This window comes from Halictus rubicundus, chromosome 5, assembly GCF_050948215.1.
Source record: "Halictus rubicundus isolate RS-2024b chromosome 5, iyHalRubi1_principal, whole genome shotgun sequence".
Classification (NCBI taxonomy): domain Eukaryota; kingdom Metazoa; phylum Arthropoda; class Insecta; order Hymenoptera; family Halictidae; genus Halictus; species Halictus rubicundus.
In genome coordinates, this window is record NC_135153.1 from 1,123,551 (window position 1) to 1,139,199 (window position 15,649).

The 15,649-nt window shown below is 41.3% G+C and overlaps 1 protein-coding gene across 5 annotated transcripts in view; it reads left to right on the forward strand.

Annotated features, from left to right (window-relative positions):
• Positions 1–15,649, forward strand: part of Gro (TLE family member transcriptional corepressor groucho) — a 170,306-nt gene that overhangs the window by 11,766 nt on the left and 142,891 nt on the right. The gene's annotated exons all lie outside the window — the stretch shown is intronic.

The window sequence follows — 15,649 nt, forward strand, 5'->3', positions numbered from 1 at the left end:
GTCGCGTTGCTTCAACTTTGAACTTGACGAACAAATTAAGACCGGTGACGTAACTGCATTACTCTTACTTATTTTTTGCATACTTCAGGCGCTAGCAAACAATTGAACAAACTTTGCCATTTGATTTTTTACGCGAACGATTGAGTTTTGACCGATGGTTCCTGTCGCACTTTTTATCCTCGCGATGAATAGAATACGAGGCAATAAAAAAAATGGTTGACCTTTTGACCTTGAAATTTAATTTTTAGGTAAAATTCAATTTTTTTAAAAATATAATTTCTGTCCGCCCTGAGCATGCTACATTTATGTTTTTCATATAAAATAAATAATGTCTTTCCCTTCCGTATTTTGAGTGTCAATTAGTTCGAGCCCCGGACACGGATTTCCCTTTCGAATTCATGGAATGTAAAATAACTATTGACTAGAACCGAGTAACGTCACGATCAAAGTCACCCGCGTTCATCAGTGTTTCGTTCATCGACCAGTGTTCAAAGATTTCGCGTTCCTCTTGGCGTCGGCGTTTCGCCAGTTCAAAAGTAAAGCCTCTCGGAAGGCGGTTCAAACGGTCGGTGACGAGCAAAGCTTACGGAAGAAAGGATCAGCGCGCGGGGTAATATAATTGCGGTGGCCATCGTAGGAAAAGCATTCCCCTTTATACGGTTTACTCGGCCGTCTTCTAGATTTTCATTTTCTTACTGCAAGTAATTCCACTATTCAAAGAATGCCCTCTGCCCGTCGCTCACTGTCCCGTTCTTTCCTTTCCCCTTTTCTCTTCCTCTTCCCCCGGTCGGTCTTCCTGCCTTTCTTTTTTCCACGTTTCCAACCCGCGCCGTTATAATTTCACGCGTCACATAAGCTCAAAGTCCTTTATGCGAAGCGAGACCACCGGGGAATTCGTCGACGCGGGAGGAAGGCCTCTGGAAATTGTACAGATTATTTATAGTGCGAGTGAGAGAAGGAGAGGGAGAGAGAGAGAGAGAGAGAGAGAGAGAGAGAGAGAGAGAGAGAGCGAGCGAGAGAGGGGGCGAGAGTGGAGAGTCAACGTACAACAATTGTCGCCGGCAGAAGCGGCCGCTGACGATACGGGGACGCGACTCGTCGTTTGTTTGCTTATTGCCGCTAATGTGGCGCCGTTCAACGGACATAAAGTGGTTCAATAATTTTCGCGCGAGCATTCTTCAATCGTGAAACCGTTCCCGAGATAATATACCAATCGGTTTAGGAGCCAGCCGATATACTCGGTGTCCGGAAACGTTACGACTTCCACTAATGGATCATAGTCGCGGGATCAGGACTCGTTCCCCCACTATAGTTTCCCCTTCTACCGCGCTGTTCACCCATTCTTCCGCCACGGTCCGGTCACGTGATGCGTTCCGTATCTGTCGTGTCTGTGTCACAGTGTCACGTGACTAATCCGGTGCTGGTAGAGAGTGGGTAACTCTTTCCCCTCGATTCGAGCTCCCTTCCCACATCTGGCGACAATGTAATGGACACCGATGCGGAGTCGTCAGATTAACACTTATTCCCCAATTGTACCTTTCCCCTTCTACCGCGCTGTTTCCCCACACTTCCGCTACGGCCCGGTCACGTGACGCGTTCTGTCTACTGCAGTGTCACGTGATTAATCCGGTACTGGCAGAGAGAGGGTAACTGTTTCCCCTCGATTCGTGCACCTTCCCCTCATCTGGCGTAGCTCGTATTTTGTCCTTTTTCAGTGCCGGAGAGTACTATTGAAAATTATTGAAATTGCGGTATACGATGAATTTTCTATCGATTTGAAACCACTCTTCTGAGAGATGGTCAATTTTGACAAAAGATCAGAGTTTCTGTAATAAGTCCATGAAATTAAACTTAATAAAAATAAAATTGTTTTGCCTGAATTGCACCAAATTGGAGTGAAATAGAAATTTATTTTCTTTCTTAATATTCTTGGAAAACTTGTAAGAAACGTTGTGCGTTTTCTTTCGACATTTTGCCACGAAATTTCATTTTGTATCCGATCCGAAGCACCGTTATCGTTAGGCACACCTCGTGTACGCGATGTTATCGAGAATCGCAAACGACTGTATATTAATGGCGGAAATTAACTCCTGCCGGGAGTTTGGTATGGTTTTGATTCAATCACGCGTATCTGGTAGCTTTGGTAAAATCGTGTTAATTATTACAATGAGCCGGGATTTGACAATCTATGTGCAGGAGTTCGGACCAGTTAACTGGTAGTATCGAGTGAATCCTTGCGTGTGATTCCGCGTTTTAATTCGGGAGGCAATTGAATTATGATCGCGTAGACATTGCGTTCATGCTGCTTCGCAAAAGATCACCGGAATTCCGCGGTGAAAGATCACGGGGCAATAAGAACATTTTAGAAATCGGTAATTTCACTTCAACATGCCGCCATTTTTGTAGGTAATCGAGATTTTTAATTTCTCTTCGTTCGGACCATAACTAAATTAACATACTGATTAATAAATAATTTGTTTATTTTCGATCAGTGGAAAGACAAAGGATATACGGGGTGTCCCAAAAATGTTGTATTTCCTTGAAAAGAGTGATTCCTAAGGTCATTTGAAATAACTTTTTCCTTTGCGAAAATGTTTCCCGCGGCTTTGTTAAGGAGATATTACCGAAAAACACGCGCCAATCACAGCGTGGCTATAGCTGACGGATCCCGCTCAGCGTGGCATTGGCATTGGCCGAGCCAGAACCCGCCAGCCATAGACGCGCTCTGATTGGTCCGTGTTTTTCGTCAATAACTCATGAACCAAGCCGCAGGGAACATTTTCGTAATGGAAAAAGTTGTTTAAAATGACCTTAGGAATCACACTGTATAACTCATGTAATTTAAAATAATTTTTACTTAAAAAAAAAATGTATGCACTATAATCTAGTTTTTTTTATTAATTATTCTTGAGCAATAACATATGCCACTGCCACGGCAGTTAATATTTAAAAAAAGAAGAAATTTGATAAAAATGGATCAAACCACTTGGTTCGTTGTAGAGTGTAAAAATGAGTTTTTAAAACCCGAGACTTCGACGGTAGAACGTAATTTCAGTGGAATCGTAAAAAAGTTGCAACAAGATTAATTGACGCGTGCATTAAGATTAATGAGCGAGATTGAAATCTAGAAACGGCAAGGATCAACAGTTATACTTGCAACGGTGTTAAATCTAATCTGGAATAATGAATCGTTCGCGCGTTAAAGAGCGCTAAGGGTCGGTCTCCCTTTGCCGCGAGTCGGGAGACAGGAAATTGATTTCGAATTTACTTCGCGGGATGATAGATGGCTCGGGGATCATAATAGAAGCGAATACTCTCCTAAGCGCTAAGAGCTGACCCATTCTCTACACTTGGCAACCAAACAAATGATGGCGACGCCTACGACTATTGTGCTCGTAACACTGTAACTCGAGCCCTCGCGAAGAAGGGAAAGATAATAAAAGCAGGAGTCGCTTCGATGGAGCATCGTCGTCCGTTCCTTAGTTTGGCGGACCGTGGATATCGGGAAGATTTGGCAAGATTTAGTAGCGGTAATAATAATAATATTAGGTCACCGAGAAGTCTATGGCCAATTGCCATTCATGTATGCGGCATTACAATTGTACATTTTGCATAGATAACGAATATTGTTCATTACAATTCGATAAGACAATGATCGCCGCAACATGGTCAAACTGTCATATATTTTCCACTAATCTGACAACTAGACTGCGGATTTTTATGCAAAATAAAAAGTTTGTTCACCAACTGTAAGATACAGGGGCTAAATATACATTCATATTTTTAATGTAGCGAAAATAATGTATCAATTCTCTTGAACTTTTCACCGTTTTAATTTGCAACCACTCATTTTTGTCATAAATGCATAACAAGTCTAGTGATAATTAAAAATTTGATAGAGTAATGTAAAATGTTTCTGGAAAAGTTCACCTCTGATACAGGGGCTAAGTGTAAATTTATATTTTCCATTAATAATTTTAATGTGGTGAAAATAATATATCAATACTCTTTTAAACTTTTCGCTGTTTTAATTTACAGCCACTCATTTTTGCCATAAATGCATGAAAAATGTGATAGAGCAATGTAAAATATTTATGAAATGTTTCTGGAAAAGTTCACCTCTGATACAAATATAGATTTATATTTTCAACTAATATAATTTTAATGTGATGAAAATAATATATCAATCCTCTTCTAAACTTTTTACCGATTTCATTTGCGCCTACGTTGTCACGTGAAAATAATGTTCGTTGTCTCTAGTCCAATTCCAATAGACGTTTGCATATTACAATGTTTTTTCCATCATCGCCTCCATTAGACCCGGAGATCAATACGGGCAACAATGGGCGTGATACTGTAGTTATAACTTGATTGCTTAATGCGTCGTGTGAAGGATGTAAAGAACTTAATCAGCTTACTTCACACGAACGTGTTGATTAGTGACTCACCGTTTATATGCAAAATCTGAGGACGCAAGTCAGCATGATTCTTATAACCCGTTAACCTTCCTGTGTTTTCTCGAAGTTATGTAGCAACAGTGTTTAATCGCTAAATTGCGGATCTTTGTCCAAAGTAAAAATATTTCTTTCTTCCTTTCAAAATCTTAACAAGCTGAAAAAATATTTCCAATTATTTAAATTTGCCGATATTTTCCAATTATTTGATTTTTTCTGTTCAAAATTATAACTATTCATTTCTGTCATAAACTAATCGGTAATCTAATAAGATTATTAGATTGCGGATCTTTATGTAAAATAAAAATTTTCTACCTAAATTGCAACAAGCTGGAGTGATATAAAAGTTTAATTTCTTTCTTAATATGTTTAATAGATTGCAAATACTACAACAGTATTATTAAATTCGTATAATGTTTTTACTGTTTTAAATTACATTTACACATTCCAGTCAAATTTAAAAAAATTCACTTTATGAATGAATTATTTTTGTTTTCATAGAAAAAAAAACAATGTTACAGAAAATTACTTTAGTATGTTTGCGTCAATTCCCATTTAGTATGTTTGTGTACTAAGGCTTTGGGAAGTTGAACATCTAAATTTGTCAAACCCCAAAAAAATCTACTTTATGTATTCATTATTTTTGTTTAACACTAGATTGCCGGATGAAAAAGAAGGTATCTGGTCAGTTGGTGATTCCATCCCACAGATTGGTGGTATCGTACGATAATGAGTGTGATCAGATACCTACCTTCATAGTTCCATTAAAAACCAACATATGTTTTAAAAAATATTATTTAAGTTTTTCTACATATATAGCAATAAAATCGTGAATGAGTCAAATTGACTTGCTCCGGCAATCTAGTGTTAAAAGAAAAACAATGCCATAAAAAATTAAAGTATACACCCCCGCTGAGAAGTAAGTGAACACTTATAATTTTTATGGTGAAGTCTAATTTTTGTTGTTATTGTTAAAACTTTTTTGAGTCACCTAATTTTCATTCAGGGACAGAAAAAACATTCTGTATACGCTGTTTTTCCTAGTTTAATAATAACTGTTCGCCGTGCGCAGTAACTGTCATTAAGCCCGCAGATAAGCAGTAATTAATGATTAGCAATTAATGCCGCTTAAATATTCCCTATGCAGAACCAAAGAACGAAGCAACAAGAAATGCTGCACGGTAACTGGAAGTCTTGTAGCCTCTTTGGGTGCGCGCGTTGACTTGCATTGTGCATTGCAGCAAAGGACAAAGAGCCGCTGCTTTGTTTCCCCTTCCAACGTTGCTCTTTCAGTCTCTTCCCACTTCTTCGCGCTCCCTTCTCCTTTTCTCTCTCTCTCTCTCTCTCTCTCTCTCTCTCTCTCTGTCTCTCTTTCCTTGCTCGCTTATTTATTCACTCGCGTTTCGTCTGCACACACAGCACACAGCATCTCGCATCGGTGATGCTGTTTGTATACCCGGCGCGAGGTTTTTTCGATGTCTCCTCTTGTTAAAGTATTTACCGGTGTAATTTGGTTGAATCCCGCTACCGCTATTACCGTTGAAACCATCTACACGGTGAACCGAACAAACTTGTCACTGTACAGCAGTATCGATTGGTGCATAAGAAAATATATGGTATCGTTTAGAAAATCAAAGTTGACCTTCATAAGTCCTTGACGCATCCGCCTACAAAAAAAAACTTAATAATACTAATACGTTCGTCTCTTGAGAACGTTTAATCTCCATCCAAACATTTCTCGCTGTGAATAATAATAATGACGCAACCAGTGCAACTATTTTTGCAAAAACTATACATATTTTTTTATTCTTCATTTTCGTCTTATATCGTTACGGACAGACCTGGGCATTTCTGAAATAACATTATTTGAGATATTATTTCGAATGTCAAATGTCATTATTTTATTTTGTAATTACAATCATGATCACTTTTCAAATTACATTACTTGAAATATTATTTCAAATGACATGTTATTTTATTTTATAATTACTTGACAGCCTTTGTCGTATATTATTTTGAGGTATAATCGAAATAATAACTATTCGAAATTGCTTTACATTTTTATTCTCAAGTAACAGTATTGAAAATAACTAAATATTGGGCTGTCCGAAAAGTTTGTGCCATTTTTCTGTAGGTGGCATTAGGATAGGTCTGAATATGTCAGAATAATTGGAAACAAATGGTCTATGTACATAGTCTAAAAGGTAATATTTCAGGCATTTTTAGAAAAAAGCTTCATTAGGATATATTAATTTTTGTTAGTTTTATACACTCTTAACACGTTCACTGCCGAGCGACATTTTCAAAAACGGTTCCACCAAGCCAACAAATTTTAATTAATAAATTGTAAAATAAAAATTCAAAACATGTATTTATGGGAAAAAAATTGTTGTGTTTTTTTCTAATCCCCAAAGCCAAATACCTTCAAAGAACATGAAAATACTAGCGCCTAAATAGAAAATACTGGCGCCTAAACACAAACTTCGACCTACGAGATAACTCGTTGTTGGCAGCGAACGTGTTAAATATGGAAGGAAACAGAGTGCATTATAGCCATTTGTTGCTTTTCTCTTCCAAAAGCTGTTGGAGCTTGGTTGGGATGTGCTACCCCATTCACCCTACTAACCAGACATTACACCCTCAGATTTTCATCTCTTTAGGTCAATACAAAATTCCCATAATGACAAAAACTTTAGCTCTTTGGTCGACATAAAAAATCATATTTAAAAGTTTTTCGCCGAAAAACGCAAGCTGTGTGAAAGATTATGGAACAAAACGGCATTTACAATAATTCAATAAATGTATATCGAAATTTAAATGTACTGCGTTTGAGTTTTCCTTAAAAATCGGCACGAACCTCCCGGACAACCCAACATTTCTTATTCTCATTCTAAATAAAACTTGTCCGGGTCTGGTGATGGAGAACCTTAAATTTTCCCCCACCAGTCTTACCATTTGGTCCAACCCTGTGAACACGCTGATACATGAAAGTGTATCGCTTGTTAATATTTGTGCGCTCGTAACGCGGCCAAAGTCTTGAATAATCTGTCGTCGATCGAAAGCGGTTTACTTTCGACGAGTTTCACGTAAATCCTCGTTGACGGATGAAAAAACGCAATTGCGACATAAAAATGGTTCTCCACGGGCGGGTTCTTTTTTTTTTGGCCAGCACGTGGGCGGAGAGTAGTGGAGGGGAGAGTGCCAGGGGAGGGGAGCTATGCCGATGACAATCGCTGATCAAATTGCACGACGACTAATTGTTCGTCGAGTCGTCCCATCCGAATTGAAACGAGGAGTGAAAATTGAAATGCTCGCCGGAGGGTCACTTGATCCCGAAATAGAAAAAGTTATACTAGACGGCCGATTGGTTACAATGGACGACAATGACGAATTTATCCTTCCGAGATGCGACGCGGGGCTGCGTATCGCCCCACCCGCCACCCCCAACTTCGAGGGTTGTTTTCAACCCCTCGGAATATCGGCCGATAATATAATTACTGTTCGGCAAACTTTTCGGGACAATGTTATTTTTTGCGAGAGCGTGGGGGTGGTGGTTGTTAAGCTCGATTGTTGTACGATTGATAAAAATATTGTATGCATTTCCTTGCATCGGTAATAAATTCGTAATTACCGATTTTCGCTTGGATACGCGTATTTACGCGGCTCGCGGCTTCAGTTAACGCACAAACATCGAAAACGTTCGTGTGCTTTTTATTCGGGGAGAACGCTGCAAAATATTTTTGGTCGCAAACATTGTATTGTTTTTTCGGGGATTAAGCAATGACGTAATACACGGCGAAAATATAGTTATCTGTAATGCAAACAGCGATTTACGAGTAATTTCGCGAATTTTGTGGAACGAATATTCTTCCTTCCATTTATAATTTGGTTTTGCTTTTAATTATAACTGATTTGTTGATAAATGTTTGATGTGTTCGTTTATTCAACGATATTACCCTTCGAACATGTATACCAAGAGATACATTGCAGACAAATGTTTCGTTAGAAATCAATCGTTACGCGGAGAAGGTTAACAATCGTCGAATAAACTAATTCGAAATTGATTATCGAAGCCGATTGCTAAATATATGAAGGGAACAAGAATTTCTGAAATGATTAAAACGCGTTTCATATTTAGTATTCCTTGGTCAGATATGATTGTACATGCAGATGTGTACCACGTGAAAGACCACGACTTGAGTAATTCGCTCAGACAGTGGTCTGAGGGCAGATTTGTGTCCATTGAGGCTAAATAGATGCCCGTGGATTGATCTAGATGAAGGCCCAGTCGGGCTGTCGGGCCAACTCGGGTTACCTGGGCGCCTGCGTATAGATTCGGGCCAAACGTAAGGCTTGGCTAGAATATGGATCCCTTGTGGCTAGGTGGGTACCCATGGACCACATTAAAGCTCAATTGGGACCCATTGGGATCCATTCGAATCCTCCAGAGTCACATTACAGTCAGGATGGACCGACTTGGGTCACCTGGGTGACCGCAGGTACATAGATTCGGGCCAGAAGGGTGACTGTAGCCAGATTCGAGTATCTTAAGGCTAGGCGGTACACTCGGAAACCATTTAGGCCCCCTAGAGCCAGCCGGGCCAGGGCGGGCCGGGTCGTGCCGAATCTAACCACTTGAGCACCGCGACCGAAATCGGCCAACGATCGCTTCGGTCAAGTTTGGGTCTATTGAGGCCAGGTGAGTGTCTATGGACTTTGGACCCATACACTTTAGAGCAGGTCTGGGCAACAAATTGATCACGAGCACCGGCTCCTCGAACCACTACCTACACGAGCGTGCTGACTCGGGGGAGCCGCGCGTCGGGAAATCTGTCATCTCATCCTAATTCTACTTAAAAGTTAGGGCTATCGTTTGAACACTATAGGCATACCCTCCCTCCTCCCTATGGTCCCGGTAATTCGGCATAGTAGTTGGGGCGATGACTCGAGAGGCCGATGCAGGCGAGCAATCAGTTGCCAAGCCTGTCCTAGACTTACACGATTTGTATTCTTGAACCTAAAGGCGACACCTATTGGAAGTTTGCGTCTACAAGCGGGTTTTGTTCGCTAATAGCTCTCGAGGGTGACATTCCGAAGTCGCCGCGAAGCGTTAGGCTGCGTTCGTAGTCACCTTGCGAATGCTCGCCGGTTTGTTTTCATGGCGTTTGAGAACGCCTTTAAAACGTTGCGTCGATCTTCACCGACCCATTTCGTCCCCTAACCCCCCACCCCGCATACCGGAATAATGGACCCGTTCCAAAGTTTTTATGAGCACTCGGAGGTTCTTGTCGTAGCAGCGCGGATCCCGAAATTCTTACGAGCTGCCGGCACAGAAACTCGTAATTCAGTTTTTACGGAGGAACAGCGGCCGAATATCGATCGATCCCGATACATCTTCTCCGACGGGGCGGCGCGGCGCGACCTCTTCAACGCGTCGCGCGTGCCTTTCGCGCGGACGTTAATTGTCCCTGTGTTTCGTTGTTTCCGAGATTCGTTGGGTCTGACGATTTCGTGTTTTCGCCGCGCGGACACGCGTCCATCCGTTTACACGCGTCGCCGCGACTTTATTCGGCGCGTAAACAGCCGGATTTTAAAAAGGCTCGGACGCAGCCACGCATTCTTTATTTCCGTTCGACGGGCGAAATATTATTCCGACCGGCAGCGGATCGTGCCCGTTTTTATTTCCCGAGCCCCGCCCGTTCAAACAGCGGCCCGGACGCGCCGGAAATACAGTGATTTGTAACGTTACCCATCGATTTATGGGTAATTTGGCGAATTTTGCTCTGCGCGACTTTGTATTTTCATTGTTTACGATATGATAATATAATTCGTATCAATTCCAGAATAAAAGTCAAGTTTGCTCCCGTTGTATAAACACGGCGAGAGGATACCGGATGAATCGAAACGATCGAGATTTTATATTACAACGCTGAACAAATTAATAAGAGATTTTATATATTTATGCTGCTCCGTTCAAAAAATGCGTAGAATGATTTCTTTTTTCGTAGAATGATTTAACACTAAACCTACCACGGTCAAAATGACCGGTTTTCTATTTCACAATTATTGTAATTATAAAAACGTTTTCGTAGCAGATCACTAAATTAACTTCTTTATCGAAGCACATATCATAATGAAAATCGTACAAATTTTGAGTAAACTCAATCTTCTCCCTTCTATAAGACGTTTCGTTTTTATATGTTTTGTGCTTGGTAGGTTTAGTGTTAATATTGTTTATAGTCTTATCTCGTTTACGGGTTCTGTGTCCCTCGTCAGTAATTACAAGAGCGGTCTGCCAACAATCAGAGAAGACACGAAACTATTTGAAGGGTGATTTGAGACAATTTATTTCCCATTTTTGTTGTCCTCGAGTGGCCTTGAATGACCTTCACAATAGGTCATTGAATTCGTCCTGAAACACACTATCAGAATGTAAATAAAACGCCACACCGTTCAAAAACAGAGTTGACCTTGATATCTCCTTGAAAAATCGGGAAATGTGTTTTGTTTTCAAAATAGAAATTTTCTAAGTTAGTTGTACGAGAGAGGTGTCGAATAAAAATGTACTTTTTCTCTGAATAATTTTAACAAATTAAATTCTTCTAAAGTCTGCAGAAAAACAGTTCTTACGAGAAAAATTCGATTATATTTTATCGATTCGACTGAGATATTGCAATAAATATGAGCGATCGATTTGGCTCCGCGAGGAATTCTATTAATTCACTTGTATTCGCGTACGCTAACAGTTTCCCGATTATTTTGACGAGAAGGGAGAGGGTGGGGGTGGGGGTGCGAGCTGTAAGTAATGAAATTCTGGAGCATCAGCGTCAGAACACTCTGCATACGCGTATCTTGCGCACGAGAACGCGAATAAAAACGATCGGCTGTCCGATGAAAAGCGCTTCGAGTGATTAATCGCGGAGGATGCAAGAAACTGCGTGGTTTCGCTGATGAATCCATCGCCGCGCCGGCCGCTACGGCGTACGACGTTTCGTGAAATCGTAATCAGACGAATGCTCTTTTTCATTGGACGAACGATGCGCTGCGGTACATCGGGGCTGGATTTCTGATCATCCCTTATTACGGCTGTTGTTCCGGCAATTACGCAGTCTAGTTATGACATTCTCGGCTGTGATACGGTATTACTCACACTTTATGAGCTGAGAGGAGTGGCGAGGGGGCGGGGGGAGAATCTTGAATATAAAATTAAAATCTTGAATATAAAACAAAGCAGATGTTTTCGAGCTCACTCGTTACATATAATTTCTCGTTATATATACGCACAATCTATATGTACATAATTATTCACTCTGGCGATATTAATATCGATATTAATAGAATTATTCGCACTCGCTTCAGAAAAACTAATCGGACCTATACAACGTTCGAGGTGTAGTAAGATTGGTACAGTCAAACACCCTTGTAATGTTCTCATCAAAAGAAGATGCGCGTTTTGGACTACGACGAGTAGTATTAAATTATGTGCACTTTGAAAATTTCTTCATGTGTAAAATGAGAAAAAGTTTCTTTAATATGTTGTAAAAAATTATTTGTTATAGCTATTTATGAAGTTAACGAATATTTTTTTTTGTGCGTTTTTTATACGGTCCCTATCTACTGCACAAAAACAGGTTTGACTGTATTGGTCCGGTTAGTTTTTTTCGAGCGAGCGTCACATTCGACAATTTAACATTGAACATCTCGGATTATGTTATATATAATGTATAGATTATGTTAATTATGTTATCTATACGCATGTATAGGCGGAATCGAATGTATCGTACAGATAGTTTTTCGTTAATACCTGAGAAACGAATAAAGAGCCGCCATTAAAATTTTATATTCAGTATTATCTCCCCTCTCCTTCCCACTCCTTAAAGACTCAGCTCATAATTTTGTGCGGTTCATACCGCACTATATCCACATTCTTCTTCAATCACGTGAAGAAGTTGTTTCCTTCCTTCGCTGCATTTCTAGTTTAAATTTTCCTAATTTAATAATACAGTGTTTACTCTACATATGTCCCAAATGTCTAGCCGATAAAAGTCCCAGAACTATCCCCACTACCGCGGAGTATACCCAGTGAGGGGTCAAGAAGCTTGAGAGACCTCGAATCGCCTTCTGGCCGATATATGTCTCTAGCCCGCGTTTTGGACATATATCGAGTAAACACTGTACTTTGGATTTACATGAAAAATTCTGTGCTACTTTATCATCAATCGAATAGCGTCCCTGGTAAGTTTCACCGTGGTAAGTCAACACCGATAAATTAGTATTAAATAGGATCGATGGGATCTAACAGTGGTCAGTAAGAACATAAAATCGTTTAGAAATCTGCAGTCCAATTACGGGCTTGAATTTCGCTGCGGCGAAGGCTTCCGGATGGAGTTTCTGGCTGGAACAATTATTAAATTACCTCAGACAAATTGCGTAGAGATATAATTTCACCGGATAGGATCGTGTCAAGCCGTGAACGTTCGTAAAACAGAACTGCTGATGGGGCCGATGAATAACAAGTTATTTCGTGGGGCGGTTATTGACTGATCCCGGACACTATGAATCCGTAGAAAAGAGTTTTCGCTTCGCATCCCCCGTAATTGGTGGATTTTAGTGACATAATTCTTAGCCCGAGGCCTACGGGCTATATCACGGGCCTACGGGCTTTAAGCCTTCGTCGGCAGGTCCATTGGGGCTGTCGCCTCTACCTCTTCTCATATACACACCCGTTTTCTCTCTCTCTCTCTCTCCCTCTTTGTCTCTCTCCCTCTCTCTCTCTCTCTCTCTCTCTCTCTCTCTCTCTCTCTCTCTCTCTCTCTTTCGTTGTGTACACGGGGGTGCGGCTCGGGCTTTACCCGACTGTTGGGATCCGTTAGGCTCCGGAGTTTGAGGGTAAGAACGGTATGACAAGCATTTGATGAGGGGACCAACGCCACCCACTGAAATCCCGACGAGTGGTTCTCATTTTGGTTTCACTTCGAGCAATCCACGTCCATCCTACGAATACTTTCATTATATCCCCTTTCATCCGGCCACGGATTTTAGCTAACGATCTATTGTCACGTTGTTTACGGATAAAGGAATAATTCAATTCGGTTTGGCTGCTACTCTCTGCAAGTTGCATTAGCCGGTTGGCGAAGGGTTGTTGTTATCTGTATTCCACGAACTCACTGTCCACTTATTTATCTAAGATTCGTTCCGAATTGGCTCTACAACACGTTCAAACTGTGGACGAAAATTGCACGGGACAGCTTGTTAACACCGCACCTAACAACCACGAAATATGCAAAGGAATATTTACTTAAACTTTGTACGGTTTACAACTCGTGCTTAATTAAGGAGTCAATTCAGTCATTTCCTGTAAGAGCGTTTTCATAATTTCCGTAATTGTGAAACGTCGTGTATTCCGTAATTGTGAAATGTCATATATTCCATAACTGTGAAATATCATATCTTCCATAATTATGAAGTATGATATATTCCACAATTGTGAAGTATCATATATTCCATAATTGTGAAGTATATATTCCATAATTGTGAAGTGTCATATATTCGATAATTGTGGAATGTCATATAGGTATTCCATAACTGTAAAGGATCATATATTCCACAATTGTGAAATATCATATATTCCATAATTGCGAAGTATGATATATTCCATAATTGTGAAGTATCATATATTCCATAATTGTGAAGTATGATGTATTGTAAAATATCCTATATTCCAGAACTGTGAAATATCAAATATTCCATAAGTGTGAAAATCGGTCATCCGACCGAGGCAGGTTCAGTGTTAACATCAGGAAGACAAAGATACATATCGCGAGGTATCAAGGAGTCAAAAGACAATGCTCGGGAGGAACCGAAGAGAAACGGATTGCATAAATGGAATTTTCCAGTGGCACCCGGAGACCACAAAAGTCTAATGCAGCACGCGGTTCAATCGAGTCAGATCTTTCTCCGGGATCGCGTTAGCATCGATCACCGTTCCGTACTCGCCTAGTGTCTCCTAAATCCCGGCTAAATTACCATGATTAGATTTCCGCGTTGCTCGCTGTTGATCCGATCGGTTAGCGATCACTGTCCATTCTTAATGCCGGGCATGGCCAATAAAGAAGGGCATTCCGGCGACGGACAGGACCGATGAAACTTCTTCTCGACTCTCCTTCGAGCCGGTGAAACCACAAATCTCTCTCCGAGCGCGCGCGCGCGCGCAATTCAATCGGCCTGGCACCAAGATCGGTATTATACTTCATTCGAGGAGGAAGTTCTAGCCGCGATGGCGCGGCGCGTCGGGTTCGACCGCGTTTTCTGCCTTCAGACTTTCAGACCACCCCACTTCCTCCGGCGGGCATTGTGGAGTCGCGGCGCGTTTTTCGCCGTGTGACGGACGCTCTCGGCCCCGAAGAATGTAACTTGGTCGTGGAAGATTGATCGCCACTGCCAACTGTGTCGAGAACGTCGCAACACTCTTGCCACACCGGGGAGTCAGCGAGCGTCCTCGCCAGTGATTCTCACCGGGCGGCCTTGATCCCACGACGCGATCCAGCCCCGGATTAAAAGAGGGTTGAGGACCGTCGGCTGGTTCTTGTCCAACATTTACATTTACATGTCGAACGAGGTTCGACCCTCGGCCATCCTCGTTAAAGCGCAGAAGGGCACGGTCAGAAATATACGGCACACATATGCGGCCATATTGTTTACACACGTGTACGCGGTACGTGCGTGCACACTGTGCACGGATACGTGGAGTCGCGCGCGCGCCACGGGCGCGGAACCCCGACGTCACTGTCATCCGCATGATTGTCGCGCGGCGAATGATGCGTATCGATCAAAAGACCGCTCCTTCGAGGCGACGACCTCCCCCCCCCTCCCCTTCGTGCATCTGGGAGATACTTACTCGATTTCTTAAATGATCGTTGGATTGCGGAACTTAGGGATGGACCCGAGCTGGTCGTCTTCGACTTCAATCTACGGCAGCCCAAAATTTCCATAAAATTATATATTTTTTTATAAACACTTGTGATATTTCGAAAATAAAGATTATTTGGTAATATCGTTTTTGGACTTATTAAGGAAAACGTTAACTGTAATAGACATTACAGTATTTATTCAAAAGAAATGCCAAAAAACGTAATATGCGAAAAATAAACTGTGGAGTGATGACCTTGAGTCGTCTTGGGTCACTGTACGTATTT